Raw genomic sequence first — 14,544 nt, forward strand, 5'->3', positions numbered from 1 at the left:
TATTTATCAAACATATCATTAATAAACTGATGTAATATTTTTTCACAATAACATAAATTTCATGATACGATATTATGACAACACAGGATTACAAACATAAGATTAAGAAAAAACAACCCAATGCATTTCGGGGCGTGATAGCCCCTTCGTCAGGGGTCTATAAAAAAGAAAATAAACAAGGAGAATGTTATTCATGTAAGCTGAACTATATTGGAATCTAAGTCGTCACAAATATAAGTTGATCACTCTTACCTAAATCATAGGGGACAATGTTTATCCTGCGGTCTATTTACTTAGATGTTTTGAACAATTTGTCTAGGGAAGAAACCGAATAGCAGCATGTAAGATGGGCCAGTGTTATGCTCAGTAATAACCTGTTTAATATCTTATTGAGTTCGTAAGTGATAGTGAAGCTTTACCTGCAAGAGCGTATTCTGGTAGCGGTTCTGCATTTTAAAGAACAAAAGATGAATAAATAAACAAACGATCGACGAAATTAAGCCAACCGTTACAAAAATGCATGTTAGTTTGTTTAAATCAGAGAAACAAACGGAGAGGCAAATGGCTCACCTGTGTGAAATGCGAGTCTTGTTATCACAGGGAAACAACCTGTACCGAACAAATTGTTGGTGTCAGTACTCGTTTATATTTGTATGCTTCCGCATAGTAGTAGAAAAAATAGAGGCTTGTTTACCTGCGAGTCTACCGAACGGGCTTCGATCTCGCTGACGTTTTTCCCACAGCAATACTAAAAAACGAAAGAATACCAAAACTAATAAATTCCCTCTCACGTTTCAACGAGAATCCAAAGATTCTACTTAGAACGAACGTCAAGCTGAAGCTTACCGTCTTTAAAGTATAGGGTTCTTATCTGGTATTTCCTCCGTCGCCTTGCTTACAAGCTAAAAACCTCCGGCGGGCGTCTGAGTCCTACCTCACTTTTTCATACTCTCAAAATAATAGAGAGTGAAGATAGACAATGGCTTGTGTTTGTTATCTAAAACAAACTCTAGACGCAAACTTATGATCCACGTTCACTAAAGTCATATCGTCATTTTTTATGACAAGCGATTGAATAATTTACATTTTAAGTGGATGGACGCGAAAGTCACAAAAGCGGTTGTTATAAACGTGCCTACTCTATGAACTGTGTCTCCCTCAATAAAGCATTTGTTCAGAAAAAACGAAAAACAGGAAGATATTGTTTCTAGTTTCTGTTTGTAAATTGTTTCAGAGTTAAAGTGTTGTGTGAAAATACGTGAACCTATGTGTGTTTAATCAGCCTGACCTACATCATTACGAGCATATAACATGAAGTGATTTTGTACAACTTCAACATAATGCGAGCATTAAATTTTTCAATACCCTACCTATTTACAATCTATATGACAATAATCTTTTGAACTTTAATATCAAACCATAAAAACAAAGCCTGTCTGGACATTCCCATGATCGTTTTATTTGCATATAGTGTGTGTATCAAATGTATTAAATGACTATAAGACTTCCATGCGCATACAAATATTTTCGATGATAATCTTATAGGAAACACGACATCTCCATTTTATCATTTAATCCTAACGGGACCATCGTTTGTAATTTCCGGATCCAAAAAGCTTCTCTTTGTAAAAGTATCTTTGCATTATCCATGCCAAGTCTCTGGGGTACTATTTCAATGATTTGGAAACGTAGTTGTGCAATGTTATGATTTTTTTCAATCCAATGTTGTGTGAGAGGTGACGTTAAGTTTTTGTTGCGAATCCGGCTTTTATGCTCACTGAGCCTTGTTTTCATTTTTCTGTCAGTTTTGCCGATGTATAACAGCCCGCATGGGCACTTGATTGAATAAACAACGTGCTCCGAGTCACAACTGGAGGAATGTCTAAGTGAAATCTTTTCGCCAGTCCTGGGATGTAATAAGATGTTGCCTGTGATCACGTTATTGCAGTTCTTACAATTAAAGCATCTCGATGTTCCTTTATGGACCGATTCTTGTTGTGGTAAAGTTGATGTGTTAAGAAGTTCTTTAAGATTTTGCGCTCTCCTGTATGCAAATAGTGGTCGTTCTTCAAATAGCGTTCCAAAATCTTTTTCGGCCAATAAAATTTCCCATCTCTTTGAGATTGTTCTTTTTATGTCTCTAGATGCAGTAGAGTACTTTGAAACAAAGACCATTTTAGTGTTGGCGGTTTTAATTTTCCTTTGTAGTAGTTCTATCCTGGGTGTAGTTTTGAGTTTTTCTAAATGTGCTTCCAATAGTTTTTTTGGATAACCCCTGTCGAGGTATTTTTGCTTTTGTTCTTGTAAACTCTTTTCACATTGTTCTGGATCAGATGAAATGCGTTTGATCCGCATAAATTGCGACACTGGCAAATTGTTTATCAAACTAGCTGGGTGAAAGCTGGAATACAGTAAAGCTGTGTTTTTATCCGTGGCCTTTTTGTATAGTCTGGTCTCAATGGAATTATTCTTAATTTCAACTAGAACGTCCAGAAATGGTAATGCGGTATTACTTACATTGTGGGTGAATTGTATTCTTGGGTCGACAAGATTTAGACTGCTGATGTTGTTGAGAAGTTCAGTTGTAGGACGCTTCCAGATTAGAAATATGTCATCTATGTAACGTCGGTAATAGATTAAACCTTGCTGCCATGTGGAATCCTCTAGAATATAGTCCGATTCGAATTTTGCCATGTATATATTCGCATATATACATGCCCCTGGGAAGCCCATGGCTGTCCCCGTCAATTGGTTGTAATACTCATCTTTCCATGAGAAATAACTGTTTAGTAAACAGAATTCCAAAAGTTGAAGTATCAGAATTTTTTGCTCATTCGACTTCTCTGTTCTCAATAGAGCCCACTCCATGGCTTCTAGCCCTTGTTTATGCGGTATAGACGTGTATAACGCTGTTACGTCTATTGTACATAGAGTCCATTCCATACATCCTGTTGTATCAAGCTCCGTTAAACTTCTGAGAAAATCTGATGTGTCCTGCAGATAAGTGGGCCAATTTCGAATGAACGGTTGCATGTGTGTGTCAATATAAATGCCTGGATTTTCAAATATCGATGAACAACCAGATACTATTGGCCTGAATGGTGGGTCATTGATGTCTTTGTGTATTTTGGGGAGAAAATAGATCTTTGGTCTCCTGGGGTATTTTTGTCTTAGGTATCGCTTGGTGGTATTATCAATCCATTGTAGTTCTTCCGCCTTATCCAAGACTTCATCCAGTCCTTGAATAATCATCGGTGTTGGATCTTGTCTTAATTTGACATAGGTGTTAATGTCATTTACGTGTTCATCTCCCTTTCTTCTGTAAAACGTTGCATCCATGATAACCAGGCCTCCGCCCTTGTCTGCTTTTTGGATCATTATTTCTTTGTTCGTTGACAACCGTTTAAGAGTGCTTTGTTCTGCTCTAGTCAAGTTGTTCAATTTACGTTTGTAGTTGATTTTATTCAGGTCAGCCTTTACCAGAACTTCAAACGTGTCCAAACTTTTATGTGATATAGGTGCCATGAATTGACTTTTTGGTTTTAGGGATCTGTCTATTTCGTCAGTTTTTTCCATGGGATTTATCACTGTGAAGAAATATTTCAATCTGAGGACTCTCATAAATTTAAAAAAGGAAATTTCTGTTTCCAGCTCATTTGATTTATATGTCCTTACAAATGAAATACCTTTGTTGAGAAGTCTTTCTTCAAAGTCAGAGAGTGGATAGTTTGAAATATTAACTACAAGTTTTTTGTCTGGCTCCGCAATCCTGTTTTCTTCAATTGTTCTCTCTCTTTCTCCCTCTCTCCTTCCTTCTCCATCTCCCTTTCTTTTGCCTTTTCCTCTTCTTGTCTTATTTCTTGTTGTACAAGATATATATCCGGTGGTTTGTGTGCTGCTTGGTCCTTTTCTAAAAAAGAAATAGAGGAAGTTGATGATGTACCTGCCGTACTCTCAGTGCTACTGAATGGTTGAACTGTTGGTTGTAGTGGTTGCGGTACTATCGTTTTGCGTGCTGTATTTAAATCACTATCTGATACTACACTCTCTTCAGAGGAAGTTGGCTGTTGTTTTCTGCCGGTAAACCTCCTTTTTGCGTAGACTTCTGCCCACGTATATGTTTCATTAAGTTTATAATCGATAGTATCGCGTTTAAACTTTCTCAATTTTGTTTCTTGCAGTTCTTTGCCGTATTTGTCTAGCCGTATATTGATGTCATCCAAAATTCTTTTCCATTGGTCCTCCTCCAATCTTTCAGATAATTCTTGTTTGGTAGTAAAAATTTCTTCCTCTAGTTCTCGAATTGTTTTGGCCAGTTCTTCCACCAATAATAAAATCAAGTCCAGAGAACATTTATTCAAGATCTCAAACCACTTTTCCATGAATTTTGGATTGTTGTTAAGTCTATATAACATAGGCCTGATGGCCAATCGTAATCCTCTGGGAATCCTCCTAACCCTGTGATATTGGATCAGGGTTGTCGCATGCAGGCGTTGGTTCAACTCACGTCTGGTTAGATATTCAAGTTGTTTTAACTTTTGTTCAACTGATCCTCCTTGTGTATCAAAAGTTTTTGATTCTTTGATGAGTTTATAGATTTGACTTGCCTCATCTGCTGTATAGGCCTTAATGTTAGCTCGATTGTCAGTGATTGAAGCAATTGAATCGAACGACATTTTAATTTTGGTGCTAGTACCCTTTGTGGCAGTGGAAGTAAAATATGGATGAAGAAGGGTTCTGTACTCGTATGTTTATGCGTTTTTTTATGTATTTGAAACGATAGGTGTGCTGTACTAGATTAGTGCCTGCCCACTGATAAATATGTATAAAGCCCAGTGTGGTGAAACACTGGGGCTCTAGTACGCACAACAAAAGCAGTATTCCATTAAACCATTTTAATTATTTTTTCATTTCATGATACCAACAATTTCTGAATTAGTTCTGATATTTATCAAACATATCATTAATAAACTGATGTAATATTTTTTCACAATAACATAAATTTCATGATACGATATTATGACAGCACAGGATTACAAACATAAGATTAAGAAAAAACAACCCAATGCATTTCGGGGCGTGATAGCCCCTTCGTCAGGGGTCTATAAAAAAGAAAATAAACAAGGAGAATGTTATTCATGTAAGCTGAACTATATTGGAATCTAAGTCGTCACAAATATAAGTTGATCACTCTTACCTAAATCATAGGGGACAATGTTTATCCTGCGGTCTATTTACTTAGATGTTTTGAACAATTTGTCTAGGGAAGAAACCGAATAGCAGCATGTAAGATGGGCCAGTGTTATGCTCAGTAATAACCTGTTTAATATCTTATTGAGTTCGTAAGTGATAGTGAAGCTTTACCTGCAAGAGCGTATTCTGGTAGCGGTTCTGCATTTTAAAGAACAAAAGATGAATAAATAAACAAACAATCGACGAAATTAAGCCAACCGTTACAAAAATGCATGTTAGTTTGTTTAAATCAGAGAAACAAACGGAGAGGCAAATGGCTCACCTGTGTGAAATGCGAGTCTTGTTATCACAGGGAAACAACCTGTACCGAACAAATTGTTGGTGTCAGTACTCGTTTATATTTGTATGCTTCCGCATAGTAGTAGAAAAAATAGAGGCTTGTTTACCTGCGAGTCTACCGAACGGGCTTCGATCTCGCTCCACTGCCACAAAGGGTACTAGCACCAAAATTAAAATGTCGTTCGATTCAATTGCTTCAATCACTGACAATCGAGCTAACATTAAGGCCTATACAGCAGATGAGGCAAGTCAAATCTATAAACTCATCAAAGAATCAAAAACTTTTGATACACAAGGAGGATCAGTTGAACAAAAGTTAAAACAACTTGAATATCTAACCAGACGTGAGTTGAACCAACGCCTGCATGCGACAACCCTGATCCAATCTCACAGGGTTAGGAGGATTCCCAGAGGATTACGATTGGCCATCAGGCCTATGTTATATAGACTTAACAACAATCCAAAATTCATGGAAAAGTGGTTTGAGATCTTGAATAAATGTTCTCTGGACTTGATTTTATTATTGGTGGAAGAACTGGCCAAAACAATTCGAGAACTAGAGGAAGAAATTTTTACTACCAAACAAGAATTATCTGAAAGATTGGAGGAGGACCAATGGAAAAGAATTTTGGATGACATCAATATACGGCTAGACAAATACGGCAAAGAACTGCAAGAAACAAAATTGAGAAAGTTTAAACGCGATACTATCGATTATAAACTTAATGAAACATATACGTGGGCAGAAGTCTACGCAAAAAGGAGGTTTACCGGCAGAAAACAACAGCCAACTTCCTCTGAAGAGAGTGTAGTATCAGATAGTGATTTAAATACAGCACGCAAAACGATAGTACCGCAACCACTACAACCAACAGTTCAACCATTCAGTAGCACTGAGAGTACGGCAGGTACATCATCAACTTCCTCTATTTCTTTTTTAGAAAAGGACCAAGCAGCACACAAACCACCGGATATATATCTTGTACAACAAGAAATAAGACAAGAAGAGGAAAAGGCAAAAGAAAGGGAGATGGAGAAGGAAGGAGAGAGGGAGAAAGAGAGAGAACAATTGAAGAAAACAGGATTGCGGAGCCAGACAAAAAACTTGTAGTTAATATTTCAAACTATCCACTCTCTGACTTTGAAGAAAGACTTCTCAACAAAGGTATTTCATTCGTAAGGACATATAAATCAAATGAGCTGGAAACAGAAATTTCCTTTTTTAAATTTATGAGAGTCCTCAGATTGAAATATTTCTTCACAGTGATAAATCCCATGGAAAAAACTGACGAAATAGACAGATCCCTAAAACCAAAAAGTCAATTCATGGCACCTATATCACATAAAAGTTTGGACACGTTTGAAGTTCTGGTAAAGGCTGATCTGAATAAAATCAACTACAAACGTAAATTGAACAACTTGACTAGAGCAGAACAAAGCACTCTTAAACGGTTGTCAACGAACAAAGAAATAATGATCCAAAAAGCAGACAAGGGCGGAGGCCTGGTTATCATGGATGCAACGTTTTACAGAAGAAAGGGAGATGAACACGTAAATGACATTAACACCTATGTCAAATTAAGACAAGATCCAACACCGATGATTATTCAAGGACTGGATGAAGTCTTGGATAAGGCGGAAGAACTACAATGGATTGATAATACCACCAAGCGATACCTAAGACAAAAATACCCCAGGAGACCAAAGATCTATTTTCTCCCCAAAATACACAAAGACATCAATGACCCACCATTCAGGCCAATAGTATCTGGTTGTTCATCGATATTTGAAAATCCAGGCATTTATATTGACACACACATGCAACCGTTCATTCGAAATTGGCCCACTTATCTGCAGGACACATCAGATTTTCTCAGAAGTTTAACGGAGCTTGATACAACAGGATGTATGGAATGGACTCTATGTACAATAGACGTAACAGCGTTATACACGTCTATACCGCATAAACAAGGGCTAGAAGCCATGGAGTGGGCTCTATTGAGAACAGAGAAGTCGAATGAGCAAAAAATTCTGATACTTCAACTTTTGGAATTCTGTTTACTAAACAGTTATTTCTCATGGAAAGATGAGTATTACAACCAATTGACGGGGACAGCCATGGGCTTCCCAGGGGCATGTATATATGCGAATATATACATGGCAAAATTCGAATCGGACTATATTCTAGAGGATTCCACATGGCAGCAAGGTTTAATCTATTACCGACGTTACATAGATGACATATTTCTAATCTGGAAGCGTCCTACAACTGAACTTCTCAACAACATCAGCAGTCTAAATCTTGTCGACCCAAGAATACAATTCACCCACAATGTAAGTAATACCGCATTACCATTTCTGGACGTTCTAGTTGAAATTAAGAATAATTCCATTGAGACCAGACTATACAAAAAGGCCACGGATAAAAACACAGCTTTACTGTATTCCAGCTTTCACCCAGCTAGTTTGATAAACAATTTGCCAGTGTCGCAATTTATGCGGATCAAACGCATTTCATCTGATCCAGAACAATGTGAAAAGAGTTTACAAGAACAAAAGCAAAAATACCTCGACAGGGGTTATCCAAAAAAACTATTGGAAGCACATTTAGAAAAACTCAAAACTACACCCAGGATAGAACTACTACAAAGGAAAATTAAAACCGCCAACACTAAAATGGTCTTTGTTTCAAAGTACTCTACTGCATCTAGAGACATAAAAAGAACAATCTCAAAGAGATGGGAAATTTTATTGGCCGAAAAAGATTTTGGAACGCTATTTGAAGAACGACCACTATTTGCATACAGGAGAGCGCAAAATCTTAAAGAACTTCTTAACACATCAACTTTACCACAACAAGAATCGGTCCATAAAGGAACATCGAGATGCTTTAATTGTAAGAACTGCAATAACATGATCACAGGCAACATCTTATTACATCCCAGGACTGGCGAAAAGATTTCACTTAGACATACCTCCAGTTGTGACTCGGAGCACGTTGTTTATTCGATCAAGTGCCCATGCGGGCTGTTATACATCGGCAAAACTGACAGAAAAATGAAAACAAGGCTCAGTGAGCATAAAAGCCGGATTCGCAACAAAAACTTAACGTCACCTCTCACACAACATTGGATTGAAAAAAATCATAACATTGCACAACTACGTTTCCAAATCATTGAAATAGTACCCCAGAGACTTGGCATGGATAATGCAAAGATACTTTTACAAAGAGAAGCTTTTTTGATCCGGAAATTACAAACGATGGTCCCGTTAGGATTAAATGATAAAATGGAGATGTCGTGTTTCCTATAAGATTATCATCGAAAATATTTGTATGCGCATGGAAGTCTTATAGTCATTTAATACATTTGATACACACACTATATGCAAATAAAACGATCATGGGAATGTCCAGACAGGCTTTGTTTTTATGGTTTGATAATAAAGTTCAAAAGATTATTGTCATATAGATTGTAAATAGGTAGGGAATTGAAAAATTTAATGCTCGCATTATGTTGAAGTTGTACAAAATCACTTCATGTTATATGCTCGTAATGATGTAGGTCAGGCTGATTAAACACACATAGGTTCACGTATTTTCACACAACACTTTAACTCTGAAACAATTTACAAACAGAAACTAGAAACAATATCTTCCTGTTTTTCGTTTTTTCTGAACAAATGCTTTATTGAGGGAGACACAGTTCATAGAGTAGGCACGTTTATAACAACCGCTTTTGTGACTTTCGCGTCCATCCACTTAAAATGTAAATTATTCAATCGCTTGTCATAAAAAATGACGATATGACTTTAGTGAACGTGGATCATAAGTTTGCGTCTAGAGTTTGTTTTAGATAACAAACACAAGCCATTGTCTATCTTCACTCTCTATTATTTTGAGAGTATGAAAAAGTGAGGTAGGACTCAGACGCCCGCCGGAGGTTTTTAGCTTGTAAGCAAGGCGACGGAGGAAATACCAGATAAGAACCCTATACTTTAAAGACGGTAAGCTTCAGCTTGACGTTCGTTCTAAGTAGAATCTTTGGATTCTCGTTGAAACGTGAGAGGGAATTTATTAGTTTTGGTATTCTTTCGTTTTTTAGTATTGCTGTGGGAAAAACGTCAGCGAGATCGAAGCCCGTTCGGTAGACTCGCAGGTAAACAAGCCTCTATTTTTTCTACTACTATGCGGAAGCATACAAATATAAACGAGTACTGACACCAACAATTTGTTCGGTACAGGTTGTTTCCCTGTGATAACAAGACTCGCATTTCACACAGGTGAGCCATTTGCCTCTCCGTTTGTTTCTCTGATTTAAACAAACTAACATGCATTTTTGTAACGGTTGGCTTAATTTCGTCGATCGTTTGTTTATTTATTCATCTTTTGTTCTTTAAAATGCAGAACCGCTACCAGAATACGCTCTTGCAGGTAAAGCTTCACTATCACTTACGAACTCAATAAGATATTAAACAGGTTATTACTGAGCATAACACTGGCCCATCTTACATGCTGCTATTCGGTTTCTTCCCTAGACAAATTGTTCAAAACATCTAAGTAAATAGACCGCAGGATAAACATTGTCCCCTATGATTTAGGTAAGAGTGATCAACTTATATTTGTGACGACTTAGATTCCAATATAGTTCAGCTTACATGAATAACATTCTCCTTGTTTATTTTCTTTTTTATAGACCCCTGACGAAGGGGCTATCACGCCCCGAAATGCATTGGGTTGTTTTTTCTTAATCTTATGTTTGTAATCCTGTGTTGTCATAATATCGTATCATGAAATTTATGTTATTGTGAAAAAATATTACATCAGTTTATTAATGATATGTTTGATAAATATCAGAACTAATTCAGAAATTGTTGGTATCATGAAATGAAAAAATAATTAAAATGGTTTAATGGAATACTGCTTTTGTTGTGCGTACTAGAGCCCCAGTGTTTCACCACACTGGGCTTTATACATATTTATCAGTGGGCAGGCACTAATCTAGTACAGCACACCTATCGTTTCAAATACATAAAAAAACGCATAAACATACGAGTGCAGAACCCTTCTTCATCCATATATACACCCTCTTCAGCAGCCACTGCTGCTGAGCGTGCTCCGCTCCATATCTGAGCCCACCCGCCAAACCTGCCACTTCCCATGCCCCCTCCTCTTACAGCCTCGGAGCCATCCCCACTGCCCAGCAGCACGCGCCGCCCCCCGCACTGCTCCCTCAGCAGTCCCCCCAGACCTCTCCGTTCCAGTGAGCATGCGTCCTTTAATCCGTCCGCCAGTCCTCTCTCCACACTCTGCAACCAGCCCTCCTCGCGTTGCCCCTTCTCCGCGGTTGGGTCTGTCTGGCCCCGCCCTACTTCCAGCCCTCTCCCTGCACAACCAACGTCTCTCCCCAATAGCCATCTTCCTCGCCTCCCGCCATTCGAGCCCACTCCTCTCCGGCGGCCGTCTCCTACCTCACCGACGGTGCCTGAAATACTCGGCAGCATGGACACCGGCGGGCCCGGCTCCTCGGGAGGCCGCGGCGGCCTGGCAGCTGTAAGGAGGTGAGGCTTTTGCGGAGCGCGCGCGCTGAGGGGAAGGAAAGGTTTGAGGACCGGAGGTCGCCCACGCCCCCCCTTGAGGACCAGAAGCTTCTCTGTTCCTCTCGCTTTCTTTGTGCAGGCTTGCTGGGCGGAGCTGAGACGCGTCGCCCGGAAGTGGAGGTGAGCCCGGCCGTCCTGTCCGAGGCCTGCGCCGAGCGATGGCGGCACACCTCACCCAAGGAGCTCGCTCTTTTCGAGCACCTCTCCCGGGTTGACAAGAAGCGCTGGGAACGGGAGAGGGGGGCGCCCGATGGACATGGCAGGCCACGGAAGGATCGGCAGAAGAATGCCCAGGAGAGCGGGGCCCCTGGGAGTATGCTCCAGCGAGAGGAGATCCATGGGGGCCCGAGAAAGCTGCCCTTTTCTTCAGTGAAGCTCCTAAGGAGGTCAGGGGCCCACAGGCTGCAATGGGCTTACCTGTGGGAGAGTGGGTCGGCGACAGCATTGATACACAAGGACATTCTAGGCCACGGACCAGCAAAAAGCGAAAGGAAGCCCAAACCACTAAGGACAAAAAACACCCAAAAGAGTATCATTGGGAGCAACAACCCGGAACTTCCAAGGGCAATCAAATCAGACTTCCCCGAGACCTGCTGCAACCTTGAGAACCGAAACCGCACAACTTTGAGGACAGGACGCTGCTGTTTTCCATTATTCCTGAAGACCGAAGCCCACCTTTAAAGGACGGACCTAGCGCCTTCCACACCCTACAGGATACCGTTAGCAGCGAGAGCCCAACCTGCGGATAACAGCCTGGGGCCCGGACCCACATGAGCAGGCGGGAGAAGCGGGGAGCCCGGCAGGTAATTAGGGGCATTGCTAGAGGGTTTGAGGGGACTGAGGAAGGGAGAAGAGGTTTATTCAAACCGTCAAAATCTGGTAGTTCCAGGATATCTTTTAATGCCACCTATCTTCCATATGCCCCTCCTTGTTTTGTCTTTCTTTTTTCTAAGTGCCCGTTACCGTTGTTAAACCCCTTTGACCACCTTCTGTGTGCATAACTTCACGCCCCGCCGCCCTCATACCCTTTGTACTCCAGAAGCTGCTTAGAGAGCCATTCATGCAACCCTCTTCATACGGCTACCTGATGCTTAGGTGTACCGGACTACCTGGTGGACACTCTGAAATTACTTCTCGCACTTCACGTGCTGACCCAGCGACCCACTCCTGCTCTTCGTCGTATCCTCTTACACACCCGTCTTATTCTCCATCCAGTTACCACCCTCTCACACCCGTGTAAATTTCCTCTAGTGATTCGACTTCCCCATTCCTATGACAGCCTAACTCACAAGCCCCCCTCTCTATTTGTAAGTTTTCATCTTTATAGCCACATGCATTACCCCCTTCTTTTCGCTTCCTTAATGGCTTAGTGTCCTCAATATCCTCAGTAGCCCCTCCCGCGCTGATCAATATACTTTCTTACAAGAGCCTTTTCATCTAGACTCCCAGGGAGCATTGACCCCCTTCATATGATCACTTTCAAAGCGACGGGACCCCACCTGCTAAAACGAGAACACTGTTCACGCACTAACCAATAGGCGTTTAGAATTTCGGTTCCCGCGAAGAGTGTTCCCTGGAACTATGGGGTTATGTTTACGTTAAAGTACAAACTCTTTTTTGCCACTGATACTCTACATCGACTGACCGTTAGCCCATGAGAACTCATTGTACTTACTGCAGGTTGACTCTACTTCTCCGCCCTATTTAATCGGCCTCTCTTCCCTGGTTGCGATCGTTTTTTCTTGCCTCTGCCCCCTTGGTTGTGCTCGCTTTTCTTGTCTCTGTTCCCTTTTTGTGTTCATTTTTACTTGCCTCTGTTCCCTGGTTGTGATCGTTTTTTCTTGCCTCTCTTCCCTGGTTGTGATCGTTTGTTCTTGCCTCTCTTCCCTGGTTGTGATCGTTTGTTCTTGCCTCTCTTCCCTGGTTGTGATCTTTTTTCTTGCCTCTGTTCCCTGGGGCGTTACTGGGCAGTGGTGGGCGTGTGGTGAGGGGCAGTGGGTGCCCAGGGCATGGACGCCAGTGCACCGGCTGACCTGTGTCTCTGTGTGTGTGTGGCTCTGTGTGTGTGTGTGGCTCTGGGTGTGTGTGTGGCTCTGTGTGTGGCTCTATGTGTGTGTGTGTGGCTCTGTGTGTGTGTGTGGCTGTGTGTGTGTGTGTGTGTCTCTCTGTGTGTGTGTGTATGTGTAGCTATCTGTGTGTGTGTGGCTCTCTCTGTGTGTGTGTGTGACTCTGTGGGTGTGTGTGTGTGTCTCTGTGTGTGTGTGGCTCTGTGTGTGTGTGTGTGGCTCTGTGTGTGTGTGTGTGTGGCTCTCTGTGTGTGTGTGTGGATCTGTGTGATTGTGTGTGTGTCTGTGTGTGTGTGTGTGTGGCTCTCTGTGTGTGTGTGTGGCTCTCTGTGTGTGTGTGTGGCTCTGTGTGATTGTGTGTGTGTCTGTGTGTGTGTGTGTGTGTAGCTCTGTGTGTGTGGCTCTCTCTGTGTGTGTGGCTATCTGTGTGTGTGTGTGGCTCTATGTGTGTGTCTGTCTGTGTGTGTGTGGCTCTCTGTGTGTGTGTGTGTGGCTCTGTGTGTGTGTGTGGCTCTGTGTGTGTGTGTGGCTCTGTGTGTGTGTGGCTCTGTGTGGGTGGCTCTGTTTGTGTGTGTATGTGGCTCTGCGTGTGTGTGTGGCTCTCTTTGTGTGTGTGGCTCTCTCTGTGTGTGTGTTGGGCTGTGTGTGTGTGTGTGTGTGTGTGTGTGTGTGTGTGTGTTGGGCTCTGTGTCTGCTAATACTCTCTACTAATCCCTAATACTCACCTATTGCCATTGTAAATGACAATACCATTTATTTATGTTTTAAAAAAACAAAAAAGGAAAAAATGCCATTTGCAATGCCAATAGCTCTAACTTTAACAAAGACAAGACCATTGCATTGTAAATGCTTGTTACCTTTCTTCCCCCTTAGGAACTGCATATCTATTTGTCAATTGAAAGTTTCACAGAGCGCTAAGCAATTCCATCAATGGGACTTTGCAGCAACTTCTAACTTCATGCAGAAGTGGGAGAAGTAACACCCCAAAACAATCAGCAGGACAAAGAAAGAGGTGCAAGGTGAAGAAAACACTCTGCCAGAGTTACTGAATGGTTTTCTTGGTTTGCCCATTCTCTGTTAAGAATGAAAATGCATTCCTTTCAAGACTTACAATAAATTTCTTGTAAAAATAATAAAATGAACTGAAATGAGAGCTGCGTCAATTCCTTTTGAGAGAAACAAGTGACTCCTGTTCTATTATAAAAGCGCATTCTTTTGCATAGAACATGATAGGTGTAACATGTTTGAACTGCTATTCTCTTTGAAACAAATGGATGAATGGATGCACAGCAACAGACTACATTTTATAAAGGAATAAAATGTGTTGCAGATTGTAGCTTTGTTTCTG

Source organism: Lissotriton helveticus, chromosome 4_1, assembly GCF_964261635.1.
Source record: "Lissotriton helveticus chromosome 4_1, aLisHel1.1, whole genome shotgun sequence".
Taxonomy (NCBI): domain Eukaryota; kingdom Metazoa; phylum Chordata; class Amphibia; order Caudata; family Salamandridae; genus Lissotriton; species Lissotriton helveticus.